Raw genomic sequence first — 17,796 nt, 5'->3', positions numbered from 1 at the left:
ATAATTTGAAAGAAAATTGTTAGAAATATTAAAAAAATGAATTATAATATTTTATATTGTTTGGACACAAGATTAATTATAGAGTTGTTTGAAAACATGGATAGTAGTATAAATAAATAAGTATATTGTTCGGAAACATGGATAGTAGTATAAAGAAAATATTATTAGTGATTTAATGTAGGTTTAACTATAAAGTAGGAAGGTATATTTAATTTAAAAACTTACGAAATAAAAGTTAGGTCTGATACAATGTTTCTGTTTAAATAATATAGATTTGACTAAATACTTAATTTAATAGAAAAGATATTTATTATACTATTATTTGCAAAGTGGTTTTTTGCTCTGAGCTCTCACGTTTTAAAGTGGTAAAAATCGGTGCTACCCTTAATAAATAATTAGCTTAATCATTAGTTAATCTTAAAATAATTACAATAAAAATAAAAATTAACAAAAAAACAGAAACGTGTTATAAGAAACAAATATAATTAGTGTATATCACAATGCTCCCGCTGATGTAATAATGTCATACATATTTTAATGGTTTATTTTACAAAATTATATTATTAGGATAAACATGTTTTTACAGTTTTTATTTTCAAAATGTTCTCACAAACCTCATTTTTAATTACTTATTTTTATTAAGTTAAAAACAAAGATGTGTCATTAAATATTAATATAAAAGATTCAAAACTAAAAATATATTTTAAAAAACAAGATAATTCTTATATATATTGTGTTGTTATTATATATATTGTGTTGTTATCTGGAAATAATATTTTATATGATAAAGTAAAAAACTAAGATGTAAAGTAATTATAATTAAATATTAATTTAGCAAAAACATTTGTGAAAGGATATTTTATAAATATTATTAATATGCGAGTTATTTAAAAATTTTAACACAATAAAAAGCATATATATTTTGATGAAATTTTTTGTCATATATCAAACAATAAGTAAAAGGGGATATGATTCTCCATTGAACATATCCACGTAGGCTTAACAAATCAACCAATGAGAAATCAGTTTCTTGCCACGTCACAATAAAATAACTCAACACAGTTTACATACAGATTATTTATATATTTCGAATTGGCTCATATAAAGCCCGCCTAAACATATTTTCTTTGGAAGCGTTGATTTTTGATCCTCTACGACTCTTCCATTTCATCTTCACAGTTTCAGTTATCTGTAATTACCCCGATCCACTCTTGATCAATTAATTACGATATATAATGCTTTCTTCGTACTTGCGTTCCACCTCCCTCTGGTTCTCCTCCTATATAAATTGCTATGTATAATCTTAAATCCAACCAAAAATCCAAAATCTCCACTGATAAGCAAAGTTATCATGTGTATTCTTCTTCCTCACTCTCTTCTCTACGAAACCTTTTCTGAAATTTTTCAAGTTCTGGATGCTATTCGGAGAGAAAAGCAAGACGGTCCTGTAGCCATGGTAAGATTCTATTTCATTTTTCTTCGCCTCACCCGGTGTAAAGTTCACAGCTTTTGGTTTTGAGATTCACTTAATCGTTGCTGTGTAAATGCAAACTTGAAGTTCAACAATTTCTAGGGATGGAGGCACTGGAGCAAACGATTATGTATCCATCGATCCAAATCATCTAGCAGCCATCGACCCATTTTGTTTGGACGCTCTACTTCCCTCTCTAGAGAGAGTATCAAAGAGACAATCTAATATTTTTCATTTCTTTTTTTTTAATTTTCGATTTTGAAATATTACAAGAAAATAATCTTATATTCTATTTCCTTTCATCGTTTATATTAAGGGAGGATCCTGATTGTCTCTGCTGGTGGAGAGATAGAGAGGATACGATTCAAGAAACATAGCCGGCTAAACTTGGCAAGCTTTCTACGTCTTCTTCTTCAAGCTCTTGCCTTGCTTCAGTGAACATCGAGGAGATTGTGGAGGGAGTCGCGTCGTCAATGGCTTTACAGAAGTGGAGAGCAAATCAGAGTCTGTTGTTGCCGACAGTGCTGGGGCGGAATCTTCAGGTATCGTTTTATCTTAGCTTCTCCATGTGATTGAGCCCAAGGTAGAATTGGATAGGCTAACAGTCGATTCATATGTTTTGTATGCCGATCTTTTATCGGGTTTGGATCCAATCCCTTTTGGATGATTTTGAACTCCCTGCATGGTTTGATAATTTGGGGTTTGTGGGTTTTCTAGGTGACGGCAATATAAGCTTTTCACGAGTATGAACAATACATGTGGAGGGTTCTTAGTGAAAGGGCTGAATCATAATCATCATCAAAGCCTAGGCTACGTAAATCAAAGACTGGGAGACAACAGAAAGTTGCTCACATTCTTGCCGAGGATGATGCTAAGTTTCTTCTCTTGCTTCTATTTTTAGTTATTTTACCCATGTGCTATTTTTATGATTCCTATTTTTCTGCGCACGATACTATTACTCTCACACTTATATAAGTAGTGAAAGCTACTTTTTAGCGTCGATCGCCACGGTGATCATCATCACTAGGTAATGTTTTTATTAAGCACTTTGGATTATCAATAAAGATTGGAAAAATATACCTTCTCAGCTTTTCTTATTGAATGCTCATGATAAGGCAGCATTACATTAATTTCAGATATATAACCTTGATTAGCAATATTGAGTTGTTATTTGTTAGAAAAGATTGTGTTTAATTATTTTTGTAGGAAGTTTGCAACTTTTTCCAGAATTACTTCATATAAATGGTGAAAGTTTAGAGGATCTTTAACTTTTCGAAAGGATGTTGTTAATTTATATATTCTCTATAATGAATCGTTAACCCTCTTGGAATTAGTGGAGAACAATTGATTGTCATTATCTTGAAAGTTTGTTAATAGTTATGTGTCCCATGTTTTAAGTCCTATTTTAGTTAATACGCATAGTTGATTTGAAGTTAGCAAGACAAAAGAGTGTTACCCTCCAATTCAACTCATTACAATCCTGGTGTACATTGATGAAATTGTGTGAGCATAACCTGGTTCTGGGTTCTCCCGCTAAGTCTCGCAGAAACTTTGAAGATCATGACAAAGAAACCTGTGAAGAAGACGTTTAGTTCTTTAGTACACAGCATTGTAAGACTCTATGCTTCTGTTTTTAACATTTTTAAATATTTCATCTATTTTTATTACTTTATATTTTCTTTTGTAACAACTCACTTTATATTATATTATACCAAAAATATTAACAAATGTCATATCAGTAATATTGTTTACTAAGTTAGCATAATTATTGACTATAAATTTCTGAATAACATAAATAACAAGCCTTTATTTTTAGTACTACACAGAAATTAAATTAACTTAAAAAAATTAATGTATAAATTATTATTTACCTATATAAACGTATTTCAGTTAATTAACATTTTTAAAAAGGTTCCAAAAAAGTTGTAACAAGATATAGTTTCCAATTTAAAAACATCGAAAAGGGTATTTTCCAGTTTGAGACACAAATAAGTTCTAAAATTATTAATTTTATATGTATAAATATTATCGGTGAAGGAAAAAAAAATTCACTTATTTTTCAAGGAGATTTTACAAGTTTTTAAAAAGACTCATAAAGAATTTTGATATAATAAGTACTATTACCAAAATACAAAACATTAGAATTATTTTCAGTTTCACTGATTCATAACCAAAAAAAAAAAAAAAGCTTACAGTTTCATATATTGAGACTTTACCAAAATTCGACAACAATCGAACCAATTCCATTCAAAGACGACAATGTTTAATATTCCAATTTGGATTTAAAATCTTTAATTTTCCTGCATGAGAAGAGGAATAGAACAAGAAATAAACCAAAATGTGAAAATTATTATACATGTTATTATTATTGTTGCAAATTCATGAAATTACATAAGATCATTGTCTTTCTCTATTTTCAGAAACTTAAATATTATAATTATAAGTGAATAAAGTATATAAATTTTGATTTAATAATGAAATTATAATTATAAGAAAAAAATTAGAATTTAATAAAGTGTATAAATTAGATACCCTAAACTTATGGTAAATTCAAAAATCGAGGTAGTCTTCAATGAATTTGACTATATATACATGTAGATTTTATAGGAAAATTACTAAATCAATTCTTTGAGCAGTTATGTTTGATTCATGTATGTACATACTAATAGTTGTAATTTTTTTTTAAAAAAAATCAAACTCTTTCAAATGGTATATTTATAATTATTAGATTACGTGATTAGTAAAAATAAAACAAAAACATTTATTAAAATTCTTTTTTTTCCTATAACAAATATTGAAATCACTGGAAACAAACTCACACGTCAATCCCTGATGATAATAAATAAATGTTTGTCAAAATCATCAAAAACAGAAGAGATGTGATATAAATGAAGCATTCAGCATAAACTGTATTTCTTTATGTTTTTTTACTCAAAGCTAAAAATATATTTTAAACAAAACCAAGTCTCTTTTTTTGTATCACAACCTCTTAATTTTTTAAAAAAATTAATGACAGTTTATTAAACCAAAATAAGCATTTAGTAAACAAATTAATATAGTATAATTCAAACAAAAAGGTGTATTATAAAATATAACAATAGCCAGTTCTGTACATAATGTATATACTACATTTCCATTGATGATAAAATTTTATAAAATATTATCACATGACAAATATTAAAATACATTATATTCAGTAATATAAAACATAAAAGTAAGTCATACTAATATTCAAATAAAATAAAAGTTATGGCACATACACTAGTAAAAAAACTAAAATAGCAACGAATTGCTACGGTAAAATCGTAGCTAAGAAGAAAAAAGCTACGAATTTGCTACATTTTAGCTACGAAAGATAAACGTAGCAAATCGTTACAAAATCGTAGCAAATTTGCTATGATTGTGCTACGAAAGAAAATCGTGGCTAGAAGTTGCAACGATTTTGCTACGGAAAGTAACGTAGCAACTTGCTACGATCATGGAACGTGTCAATTCGTGTGTCACTTAGCTACGAATTGCTTGATTCTATCGTAGGTTTAGTTTTAATTTATTTATTTTTTAAAAAGGCAGCTACGGTTACCAAAACCGTATCAAATTCATAGCAACCCACCGAAAGAAACGTCCCATCATCCATTGTGCGCAAGTGTGAGGGGAAAAAATGCAAAACACAATAAGCCACGAGACCTTTTCGTAGCAAAGATCGTGGTTTATTCTGAATGAAACATCCCGTCGGTCCGACAATGTGCAGGCCAAATAATTCAAGATATTTTGACCTTGCTATGAAAAATGTTCGTGGCAGATTTTGTAGCTTTGGTCGTAGCAAATCGTGGCAGATTTCGTAGCAAGGTGTTTTATATAAAAACAACCGAGCACTTCACTCTCATAACAACGAGTGAGATATCAAACATAAAACGCTTTCATTCAAATGAGTTGGGGCAAAATTCAATAGAGTTGGGGTTGAATTCGTGAGTCCAATGTCTGATTATTTTTATTCGAGAGAGTGGATGGATCGACACTTTGATCCGATCAATAATTGTGTTTCTCGTGAGTTTAAGGAAGGTGTTGATGTTCTTATCGCATTTGCTTCCAATCAAAATTCTTTTATAGAGGGGAAAACCATGTTATGTCCTTGTGCAAGATGTCAAAACCGAAAACAACGTGACTCGAGAACCGTATCTACCGAGTCGGATTCAAAAGTAATTATTATTTATGGTCAAGCCATGGAGAAAATTACTATGACGTTGGCGAATCATCGACGGGAGGTCAATTTATGGGAGAAGGCACACTGCATACGGAAGAAGAACCATACCAGGAAAACTATCTGAATGTTATGGAAGGAGTATTGGAGGATGTGATGGAAGCACCCAGTGAAGAGCAATATGGAGATGGTGTGTTTCGAGCATTTGAAGCCGCTAATAAACCATTATACGAAGGATGTGTTGAAGGTATTTCTCAGTTATACTTGGCGTCACGTTTAATGAAAGTAAAAACCGATCATAATTTACCGGAGTCGTGTTTGGATGAGATATCACAAACGTTTAGAGATGTTCTGACACAACCAAACAAAGCTCCTGAATCATATTATGAGATGAAGAAGTTGACAAAGGCGCTTGGTCTTCCTGTTGTGAAGATTGATATTTGTGAAGATAACTGCATGTTATTTTGGCAGGAAGATAAAGATTTGGTGGTGTGTCGATTTTGTGGGAAAGATAGATATCACCAGAACCGTGGAAAGGGGAAAAAGCGGCCCAAACAAAGAATGTTTTGCATGCCTATTATGGAGAGGTTGAAGCGATTGTACAAACTTGAAGAAACTGCAGCACAAATGCGATGGCACGCAGAACATGAGTCGCCCGAAGGAGAAATGCATCACCCTTCTGATGGAGCAGCTTGGAAGCATTTTACCAAGGTATATCCTGATTTCACTGAAGAAAGTCGGAATATATATCTAGGCTTAGCAACAGATGGATTTAACCCAGTTGGTATGAGTGGTGAAGCACACTCGGTCTGGCCAGTAATTGTTACTCCGTATCACTTACCTCCTGGGATTTGTATGAAAAGAGAATATTTCTTTTTATCAGTCTTAGTTCCCGGGCCAAGACATCCAAAGAAGAGCATTGATATCTATCTGCAGCCGCTAATTGAAGAATTACAAAGTTTGTGGAGTCACGGGGCAGAAACATACGATATCTCGAGAAAGGAAACATTCACGATGCGAGCCGCATTAATGTGGACAATTAATGACTTTCCTGCTTATGGCATGATGTCAAGTTGGATGACTCATGGTCGTTTAGCTTGTCCATATTGTCTCGATGATACAAAGTCATTTTGGTTGCAACACGGAAGGAAGCATAGCTGGTTTGACTGTCATCGAATGTTTCTACCTAAAGAGCATCCTAACAGGAGAAATGTCCAAGCGTTTCGAAGGGGGAAGACAATAAGTGATGATCCTCCACCATGGTTGACAGGAGAAGAAATTCGCTATGAAAGAATCAACAACATTGTTGGGCTGAAGAAAATTGTTGAATGTGGAGGTGACGGACACGAGAAACCTGCAAGCAACATAGAAGGCTACAGAAAAGATCACAATTGGGTGAAGAAGAGTATCTTTTGGGAATTTCCGTATTGGGAAACCTTCTTCTTCGCCACAACGTCGACTTCATGCACGTCGAGAAGAATTTCTTTGAAAATCTTATCAACACGGTGCATAATGTTCCTGGGAAGACTAAAGATAATGCAAAGTCGAGGATGGATCTACCTGATTTGTGCAAAAGGCAAGAGATACATATCAAAGATGATGGAACGATGCCGGTCCAGATATTTCGGTTGTCAAAGGAAGAAAAAAAAAATTCTTGCGATGGTTGAAGGAAGATATAAAATTTCCAAATGGGTATGCTTCAAAGTTTAGTAGATGTATAGACAAGACGAATTCAAAGCTTTCAGGCCTAAAAAGTCATGATTGCCATGTCATCATGCAACAGCTTCTCCCATTTGCGTTTAAGGAGTTACTTCCAAAAAATGTCCACATCGCAATTTCAGGTTAATTTGTTTTTTTAAGTATAAGTTTTACTATATATGCATGCACTATCTCAAAATGTTTTGTGTAGAGATCGCACTCTTCTTTCAGGATATCTCTGCAAAAATACTAAAGGAAGAAGATGTTGCCATTTTAAAAGAAAACATTGCGGTGAAGCTTTGTAAGTTGGAAAAGATTTTCCCACCTTCGTTTTTTGATGTTATGGAGCATCTCGTTGTGCATTTGCCAGATGAAGCTGCTCTAGGTGGTCCAGTGCAATATAGATGGATGTATCCTTTCGAGCGATACCTGTACCATCTGAAGAAAAAGTTTAGAAATAAGGCACATATTGCAGGTTCCATTATTTCCCAATGTCTTACTGAGAAGATTTCTAGAGCTTCTGCACATCACTTTGGAAATCCAGAAGTGCCTACTACCGTTTTGCAACTTGGAGATATTCGCTTTACATATCATGATCCAGATGTGCCAAATATGTTTTACCATGAAGGTCGAGTTAGTGGAAAAATGGAGCAGAGGCATCTAACCGATGATGACTATACTGTGTTACAAACATTTTTGATGCTCAATTGTCTTGCATTTGAGCCCTACGAAAGGTATTTTAACTATTTTTTATATGTTACATTTTTAACAATGTAAGTTATAATCATATTATAACAACTACGGAACAGGATGTTTGAGGAGTTTATGATGGACAACAAGCCAAATATGTGTGGTGATGATCTACAAATAGCGAAAGACAACCACTATGCGGAATGGGTGAAAAACTATGTAAGTACATTTTGATATAATTTGATTTTCGATGTGAATTTATCATTGACATAATTTTAATTAAAAGGTTAACGAAGCGAGTAAGATATATCAGTTTCCATTGTGGATGTTGGATTTCGTACAAGGCCCAAAACGAAATTATAAAGCCTGGCCGATTTATTTTTCACGAGGATACTGCTTCCACACACATAGCCATGGCCAAGATAAAAGAACCCAACATTACGGTGTCCAAGTCCGGGGTACGACAGACACTGACTATTACGGCTTGATAAAGGAGATAATGATGGTTGAGTATTCTGGTTCTGTTGGGCTTAAAGCCATGGTTTTCAAATGTAAGTGGTTTGATACAATTGTGGGTCGGGGGATTCGAAAACGTAAATCAGAAATCGTCGATGTGTCTCCGCGCTGGCAGTACGATAAATATGATCCATTTATCTTATCTGGTAATTATGATCAAGTTTGTTTCATTCCTTATCCGCCGGTTCGAGGCACATCATCAAACGATTGGTGGGCATGTACGAAAGTTGTGCCTAGAGGGGTTCGAGAAATTTCTGAAGATGCTCTTACTGCGCTACAAGATGATACACACAACCAAGTTGTTGCACCAAGTGAAATGTTACGCTTTGAAACTTATGTTGTGGAAGATGATTCAGATTATGATTCGACGCCGGTTCATCCTCCCAATGACGGATACGTTTCTGAAGATGAGTTAGAACCGTCATGTACCGATTCTGATTCAGGGTCTGATTCAAGTTCTTAGCGTTTTTATGATATATGAATGTATAATATCATTAAGTTCTTAATGTTTTGCAAGATATATGAATGTATAATATAATTAAGTTCTTAATATTCTGTAAAATATATGAATGTATAATATAAGTTTTTAGTGTTTGTAAGATATATGAATGTGCAATATAAACCTTATTTAATCTTAATATTTTTTTCGGAAAACACTAAACCTTACCTATAAACCCTATCTAAACCCTAATTAACCCCTAAAATTTTCTAAAATTCTTAAAAATTACGATTCCCTCCAAATCCCTCTAAATTTCTAAACCCAAAACTAATTCCTTTTAAAATTCTAAACCCAAATTTAATTCCCTCTAAAAATTTAAGCCCAAACCCATTTCCCATACTTAGACAAAATTTCCCTAATTTCGTAAAGACAAACCTTTCTTCTCTCTCTCTCTCTCCCGTGTCTCAACTCTTCGAGCTCACACTTCTCTCTCTCGTCTCTTCCTAAAGACAACAACTCTCCATCTCATCTCTCTCTCTCGATCTCTCTAACCCCTCGATCTTTCTTCTAGCTCTCTCGATCTCTCTCGATCTCTCGTCTTCCATGCTTAATTCCTCCGCAAACGCATCCAACGACTGTCGTCGTCCTCGCCCTATCGGCTTGAAACTTGAAGGTAAGGTCTCGATTTCTCTCGATCTCTCTGTTTCTGTCGATTCATTGCGTATTTAAATTGGGTTTCGATTTTGGTTTTGATTAGGGTTTCGATTTCGGTTTTGATTAGGGTTTTGATTTGGGTTTCAAATTAGGGTTTCAAATTGGGTTTTCGATTTGGGATTCGGTTTCAATTTGTTCTGCGGTTTCAATTAGAGTTTCGAGTTTGTATTGCGATTTTGGGTTTTGATTAGGGTTTCGATTTGGGTTTTGATTAGGGTTTCGATTTGGGGTTCGATGTTGATGTTGGTTTCGAGTAGGGTTTTGATTTTGTGTTTTCATTTCGGTTTCAAGTTAGGGTTTTGAGTTTTTCAATCTTAACGCTTCTTCTGTTTCTCGTTCTGCAGATGTCAGAAACGTGAGACCCCAATTGAGAGCCGCTTCAATGCCTCCTGCTAGGACTCCTGCTTCTTCTCAACCAACAAGACCTCCTGGAGTGGTCGGCTCTTCAACTTCATCTGCAGCTCCTCCTCCTCCTCCTCCTCCTCCTCCGCCAACCTATGCGACGAGAATAGATGAGGCTCTGCTACGTGCTCCAACCCGAATTAATCAACCACACCTCCATCCTGATAAGATCAATGGAGCATGGTGGTAAGTGATATCATTTACCATGTAGTTAATGAACTTAGTAGCTAAGTGTTAGGTATACTGTTGTAGTAAATGGGTGTTGTTACATGTTCTTATCTGATGTTTTATGCATTGTCTTTGCAGGATCGGAGTTGATCCTGAAGTCTATGAGTTTATAAAATCAACATGGCAGGGAAACTTCTGGGGGCCGTGGCAAAGCTGGTTAAAGGTTCCAGTGGAGAAGAGAACAAGTTGGTGGCACTCATTCATTGTAAGTGATCGTGAACTTCCATTCCCATTCCCATTTCCATTATTAATTACTCCTTAATATTTTGCTTCTAATTACTTCTCTTCTTTTGTAGCAACAATACTACTGGGAAGACCAAGTTCATGAAGAAATCTACTTCAAATGGAAGCTTCGGACTTAAGTGACTATCTGCGGACGCATCAGCCAGAAAAGACCAAAGAACAAGCAGCCAAGTTACGTCAGTGCGACTGACTGGGAAACGATCCTTGCGAATTGGTCCACAGCTGAAGCAAAAGCCAAGAGCCAATCAGCAGCTGAATCTCGTTGTGCTGCTCCTCCAGGGCTGAAGATGCACGTCCATGGTGCAGGACCACGCACCTTTGCAATTATTGCGTATAACATGGTCAGCTTACCATCTCTTTTTACTTCCATTTATTCCCTCCTTTAACTGCTAATTATCTAACTTTCTCTTCTTCCCTTTGTTGTAGGTTGTTGAGGAAGGTCTGGAGGGACCAGTTTCATATCCCGACCTTGTGAGGAAGACTCACTGCCGTAAAGATGGGACCTTCCTTGACGAACGAGCAGAGGCACTGATTCTGGAGGTTGAGCAAGCGGTTGAAGAGATGCTACAAGATGGATCTCCTCTTGGAGATAGCCAAACTGAGTCAACGGCTGCCACAAGAACTTCAAAGTGCCTTCTCCTAAACGAAGAATACATCAAGGTAATAATCTCTCATGCTCATTGTCTTTGTTCCTTCTTACTGTTTTTAGTCCAATGTTTCTCCACTCTTAGTATTGAATTTATAACAAGATCACTGTATTTTTATGACTGATTGTTCTCTGTGGTAATGATGTCTTGTGTTTGTATTTTTCAGCGTGGACAGACACGCATGGGCACCATTTATGGTCTTGGCAATCTTCAGTACAAGAACAAGCGTCCTTCTGAGTCTGTCCCTGCTGCACTCAACCGAGAGATAAACATGGAGACGCGGGTTTCTGGCCTGGAGACTCTCACACAGGAAATCAAGTCTGATGTTCATGCTTTGAAGACTGGCTTCAATGAAGGCACAGCTAGAACTCAGTCAACTCTCAACATGATTCTGCAACTTCTTCAGCCTCAAGCTTTTGCTGCACAAGCAAGTCAGTCTCAGCATCACTCTCCCTCTCATTCTGCAGCTCAACCTCAAGGTCAAGCTCAACCTGAAGGTCACGGTCAAGCTCCAACTCCACCTCACGATCAGCCTCAAGCTCCAGGTGATGCACAACCTCAACATCTCATCACCACTAATAATTCTGCTTTAGATAGGTGGTGTAATGAACTTGGATTGTAGGTTTAGATGTGGCTGTTTATGTATTATGGTTTCATGTTTTGAACCTTTCGAATGTTTGAATGTTTATCTTTTGAATGTTTTGTGGATCTTTTGAACTTTTAGGAAGCTAATGTAATATAAATTCCCTTTCTGTTCTAGGTTCTTTTTTAAATTGTTCAGAATCAAAACCAAAACCCAGGAAAATCGAATCAAAAGGAAACAAATAAAATGAAAAATTTGTTTCCATTTTGTTGCAATATGCGACGAAATTATCGTAGCAAATTCGGGGTAAGTTGCCACGAAAAGGACGTAGCAAATTTGCCACGAAACGGTCGTCTCAAAACATAGCAATATGCCACGATTTATAACGTAGCAAATTGCAACGTTTCTTTTCGTAGCAAAACGTAGCAAGTTGCCACGTTTTTTTTCGTAGCAACGTCGTATCAATTTGCTACGGTTTTGCTACGATGCGAAAATGGCTACGATCGTATAGCTACGAAAACATAAACGTGGCTTTTCGTAGCAACCCCCCCCCCCCACCCCATCCATATAGCTACGATTATTCCCCTATAGCCACGATTATTTGTCGTTGCTATTTGAGTTTTTTTTACTAGTGTTAATCCGCGCGTAACACGGTAAAATCTCTAGTTATCATAATGATTTTTGAATTAATTAAACATAAAATAATAAATATTCATAATAAAATTATGCATGCATGTGCGGACAAAATATCTAGTTAATATTATATATGATTAAACATTCCCGAGAGTTTCTAACTGGTGCTCAGAGCATGATTATTGGGGGGTTCTTAGGGTGAGGTTCTTAGCGGAATATAAGAACCCGTCTCTTAGCTTTTAACTAAAAAAGATAAGAACCGGCTCTTAAATAAGATATTTAAGAACCGGTTCTTAGCTTTTTTAGTTAAAAGTTAAAAGATGGGTTCTTATATTCCGTTAAAAACCTCACCCTAAGAACTCCGAATAATCATGCTCTCACGTGCTTACTAGCTAAACCTATAACTAGTCCAAAAAGAAATGACAAACCAACTAAAGTTTAAGTATTTATATTTTACCAAAAAAATATCTATATATAATCAAAATAAAAAGGCTAGAGAGTATGATGATAAACACATACCCATAAGTTTAATACAATAAACAAAATTTTGTATAGTATTCACCTATTAATTTGACGTAACGATGATTAAGCTTGTGAACAAAATCGTCAGGCGTGTCTCCTCTTTTAAAGGAATGGGCTATCAATCCTATGATGGAGCCACGAGTATTTGGTTTGCTACTAGCTATAGAAGTGTGTTTTGATTAAGATCCCAACAATTATTTCCAAAGGCTCGTTCATTGTAAAAATGATTTTCTTAGTTTAAATAAATTTTAACATTCTTTCCAAAATAAATTGATGATATACCTCACGGATACTATTATAAGGGGCACAAGTACAACTCATAACTTATACACAACAAAAACTGATCAATAATATCCACACAAAATTACAAAATTTCCAACAAAATAATAATATTATTATTCGAATAAAAATAAATAATTAAGATTGACAGCGGTTTGAGCTTAGAGAGGAACCCAATCACTGAGCAAGCATATGACGACCGTATATCGACAGTGGGTTTAATGGTTGATGATTGAGACTTATTAAACTCTCAAGTGGGCACTTGATTCTCACACAACGTGCCTTGTCCTCTGAGTCTCTGTCCTAATTTTTTTTATTTCATTTAAAATTAATTTTTACCCCCTTTCTCCTTTACCTCATTCTCTCGCTCTAAATTTCAGAACATGCCCAAAGTTTGGGGAATATCTTAATCAAGAGACGGTCTCACTCAACTCTGCAAGCCTAACATGTCCCGTCACTACAAGAAAACATGTGTTTTCCTACTGCAAAATTAATAGGAAATCAATCGCTAAATCCATGTTTACGACTAATTAGCGACTAATTTGTGCTGTCGTAATAGTGCTCGTCGCTAAATATATTAGTCGTAAATCAGTCGGTAATTAACTACTGATTTACGACTGATATATTTAGTCGTACCGTAGTCGCTACTTAGTCGTTAAATTTAGCGACCGATATACGACTATTGTAGCGACTAATAACTAATTAGTGACTTGTTTTGCTACTACTTAGGGACTGTTTTATACTAACTAATTTTACGACTGCGTATAGAAAAAAGAACAAAAAAAAAATTAAAATAATATTATTATTAACTTATTAAAAATGTTATTATTATTATTATTTTTTGTCCCAAACCGGGAATGGTTAGTGGTTAACCGTTTAACACAAAAACTCATAGCTCATCTGTCTTCCGCCTTGTCACTGCCGCTGCTCCGCCGCGTCTTCTTCCTCAGCCACCGTCGCGTCTTCTTCCTCAGCCGCCGTCGCGTCTTCCTCCTCATCTCGGACGTGCTCGCTGTTGTCATCTCCACCAGATCTTCCTCTCCTCCAATCTTCTTCTGCCATCTCACCGTCGTTGCGTCTTCTTCCCCTCCCTCCTTTGCAGAGGTGGAAATCCATTTCCGGCTCTGTCTTCTCTCAGTATCTTCTCGAACTACTCAAGAGTCTGTGGAGGCACCATCTCTTCTAATCCGGTGAAACTTTTTTCGTAGCCCAGAGCATTATCCGGTGATTTTTGGGCTGCACATCCCTCTCTGTTGGGATAGCTATTTTAACAACCTGGTACGGATTCAAAAAAAAACTGTGAAGGAAAGATAAAAGCTAAGGTCAGATTTGACTAAGACCAAACTTAATACAGCAACAATTGAGACATTTGACAGAGAAAGGATTAAGAGGAGTTTTACCTTGAAAGCACCCATTTTCGTCTGGAGGGAGGCAGTGGGATGAGAGAATTGGACAGAGGAGAGTGAAGAAGAAGAAGATTTGGAAACAAAAGAGAAGATGGAGATGATAGATCTGTCGTAGAAGGAAGAGAGGAGAAAACAAATGAATGTTTTCAATGAATGATTTCTAGCCATTAGATTAACATCAATCAATGGCTAGGAATATCAATCTTTGTGTTAGAAAATCAGCCAATGACAAGAGAGGAGAAGAACCGAAAAAAGAATAGTTTGGGCCATTGGATTAACATCAATCAATGGTTAGAAGTTGTTATCCTTGTTTTCAAGGATTAGCCAATGATAAATTTTCCTTTTTCCTTTTTTCATTTAATATTTGTTTTTAGCTGTAAAATTGTGATTTGTGATTTGTATAATTTAAATACTTTGGTTTTTATTCTTCTAGTTTAATTTTATAAAACAGTTAACTTAGTTATATACATTTTCAATGAATGATATAAGGTTAATAAAGTTATTAGCTAGATCTTGTAAGTAGTGTTTAAAGATTATTTTATTTAAAGTCATATGTAAATGGTTTTGAATAGAAAATAGGTTTTTATTGGGTTAGATCTTAGTTAACTTAAATTTTTTGCGTGTATATAATAATTATTTTAGTTGAAAAGTTATGAATTTTGTGATTTAGTGTTTAGAATTTAGATTAAAGATAAAATATATAGGGTTTGACGGTTAGGTTTAAGATTTGAGAAGTTTATAAATTTTTAATTTAAACTACAAATTTTATAGAGTTTGTAATATGAAATTAGGGTTTAGAGTTAAAATTGGATTTATAATTTTATATAATATTATATTTTAAAGTAAAGATTGGATTTATAATTTTATATAATATTATATCTCTGAAGTCTTAGGATTACCAATGAGTTTGAATGAGGATTTAAGGTTTGAAAGTTATAGAATAAGATTAAAAATATAAAATTTTGGTTTTAGTTTGAAGATTCGGGGTTATAATATAAAAAGATTAGAGTTTTAAACTTTATGTATAGATTTTAGGATTTTTCAAAATGTTTAGGGTTCAATGTTTTGAGTTGTGGAAATATGGTTTATGATTTTGGGTTTGAAGTTTGTATCTTAAAAGTTATAGATTAAAATTAAAAAGTTTAGATTTGAGTTTAAGTTTGAGGTTCATTTAAAGTTATAGTGTAAAAAGTTTTGAGTTTAAAAGTTTATATTCAAAATATAGGTTATCAAGCATGTTTAGGGTTTAGGGTATCAGATTTAGGTTTAGGATAACATTTTCCGACTGTTTTTCGATTGATTTTGCGACTGATGTATTCAGTCGTTAATTGGTGACTGAAAAGTGATTGTCACGCCACCCAATAATTAACCGGTTATTTTTTTTAAGTTTGTGATTTTATGTTTGGAGTTTTGATTAAAAGTTATGATACAGGGTTTGAGGGTTAAATTTAAAGTTTGGAATAGTATAGTTGAAACTAATAAAATTTTCTTCTCCATTTATATACAGTTTGTTTAGAAATTTTCTAAATTTAAAGTATTAGATATCAAATTTAACATTTGTAAAATATATGTTTAAGATTTGGTGTTCAAATTTTAAGATAGAGTTGTTTGGGTTTAGATTTGGGTATAAGGTAAATTATCAAAAAAAAAAAAATAAGCCTAAGATTAATTTATAGTATTTGGAGTTTAATTTTAAATTTAATGTATATAGCATATACGAGGTTTATATTTTGATTATATCATTTAAAAAGTATTTAAAGTTTAAATTTAATTTAAATGATAAGATTGAAAAGATTAGATTTTATAATGTTATATGCATGTTTAAATTTGGGGTTTAGGGTATAGATGTTAAGATAAGAGTTTAGGGTATAGGTATGGAGTCGCAAAACAGTCGCTACTTTTGCGACTGTTTTACGACTACCTACTGTGATCGACATCTATAGTCGTAAAACAGTCGCAAAATTAACGACTGTTTTGCGACTACGTATTATATACCCTATATGGAGTATGTAGTCGCAAATCAGTCCTTATTTTACGATAGTTTTGTGACGACAGTTGCCGACAACATTAAATGGTCGCGAAACAGTCGCTAATTAACGACTGATTTGCGACTGATTTGTTTAGTCGCACATTAGCGACTGATTTACGACTAACGTATTTTTGTCACACATCAGTCTCAAAACAGTCGCAATCCGGTCGCAATATTTTGCAACTGCACGATCAGTCGCAACATGCAGTCGGTAAATTCATGTTTTCTTGTAGTGCGTCCCTTTAAGGTAAAATATCTAAGAATTTTCATTCGACACCAACTTGTGCTTCAGCTAACCAGGTTTTCTAAACCAAAGCCCAGACTTTTTATACACAAACACATACACAGGGGTTTTATACTACCTTATTGGATGCAATGTGTACTCTACCTATATTATTAAAATGCTTTTATCGTTTTATTCATTTTTCCGGAGAAAACTCCAGGAGCGTTACAAATTTGTCATCGAGTTGACGAAAACTTCTCCTAAGATCCAGTTTAACATAATATAACAACATTTTTAGTTCGTGCTACCCTTTATTTTGAATCATTCTCTAAGACATATACATGTACAAGAAACACTCTACCTTGCATGCATGCCTCTCTTCTCTGGCTTTAACCACATCAACTTTTTCATTTGTTATCCACCGCTGGTTCATAAACATCCAAGTATTTCCTTTTCCTGTCAAGGTCATGGACAACACTTGTTATTAATCGAATTTGTTATCACTTTTGCTAGGGTTGGCATCATCGCATGTCAATTAAAAAAAGTCATATTCAAAGCATGGGATCACCTACCAGTGGCAGATTTAGAAATATTTGTTAGCTGGGGGAAGACTATAAAATACAGTTTAATACTTCTATAAATTTGAATTATCAACCGATGCATTACAAAAAATCAGTACAAAAATACATTGATTTGAAAAATTCAGGGGGGGGGGGGGGGGGGAGGGCAGCTGCCCCTACCCTACCCTAGGTGTAGCTCCGCCACTGTCACCTACTATAAAATGATACAAAATGTAAGAAGAGATGACATTTCATGGTACATCTAAACAGAAGCTCAGGATATGTCACGAAGACATTTCACTACGAAAATCTATA

The 17,796-nt window shown here is 34.4% G+C and overlaps 1 long non-coding RNA gene across 1 annotated transcript; it reads right to left on the bottom strand.

The window, feature by feature from the left end:
* Nucleotides 1-14,049: 14,049 nt before the first annotated feature.
* Nucleotides 14,050-17,460, bottom strand: LOC106440461. The gene is made up of 2 exons (XR_001287688.3): nucleotides 14,664-17,460; nucleotides 14,050-14,538 (listed from the first exon to the last, which is right to left on the bottom strand). It is a non-coding gene; the product is annotated as an uncharacterized LOC106440461 (long non-coding RNA).
* Between the last annotated feature and the right edge of the window lie 336 nt (nucleotides 17,461-17,796).

Source organism: Brassica napus, chromosome C1 (genome assembly GCF_020379485.1).
Source record: "Brassica napus cultivar Da-Ae chromosome C1, Da-Ae, whole genome shotgun sequence".
Taxonomy (NCBI): Eukaryota; Viridiplantae; Streptophyta; class Magnoliopsida; order Brassicales; family Brassicaceae; genus Brassica; species Brassica napus.
This window is presented reverse-complemented; position numbering and strand designations above follow the sequence as displayed.